The 460-nt window shown below is 43.9% G+C and overlaps 1 protein-coding gene across 1 annotated transcript in view; it reads right to left on the bottom strand.

The window, feature by feature from the left end:
* MYZAP (myocardial zonula adherens protein) overlaps positions 1 to 460 on the bottom strand; it is a 109,312-nt gene that overhangs the window by 66,468 nt on the left and 42,384 nt on the right. The gene's annotated exons all lie outside the window — the stretch shown is intronic.

Raw genomic sequence — 460 nt, 5'->3', positions numbered from 1 at the left:
CATCCTTTCTCTTCCTTCTCTTCCTTCCTTTTCTCTTTCCTTTCTCCCACCACTTCCTCCTTTTCCTCCACTTCCTGCTTAATTCCTGGCCTCCTCCCTTTCTCTAGACAGGCTTCATTATCCCAGCAGAACTCGCGCCTTCCTCAAGTACCCCCACCCCACTCATCAGCCTGCTGACCATGCCTAGAGAAACGGGGCCTCCCCATTCCCTCAAGTCCCCAGCGTGTCCAGGAAAAGCCAACTCTTGAGACACATGCCCCAGAAACAACAGGGTTGCTGTGTTGATGTAACACCTAAATAGGGCTTGATAATCCAATGGATAAACTAAGTTCACGCCTGGGGCAACAGCAAAATGAGGCTGCTAAAATATTAATTTTTCTAAAGAATTTCACAAGTAAAATTTTTTACAAGCATCAAAATAGTTACCATGGGAAAAATTAGAACTTTTTTTTTTTTTTTT

The sequence above is a fragment of the Mandrillus leucophaeus genome, unplaced genomic scaffold (assembly GCF_000951045.1).
Source record: "Mandrillus leucophaeus isolate KB7577 unplaced genomic scaffold, Mleu.le_1.0 Scaffold247, whole genome shotgun sequence".
NCBI classification, from domain to species: domain Eukaryota; kingdom Metazoa; phylum Chordata; class Mammalia; order Primates; family Cercopithecidae; genus Mandrillus; species Mandrillus leucophaeus.
The sequence above is the reverse complement of the archived record's forward strand: the minus strand, read 5'-3'. Positions and strand labels throughout refer to the sequence as shown.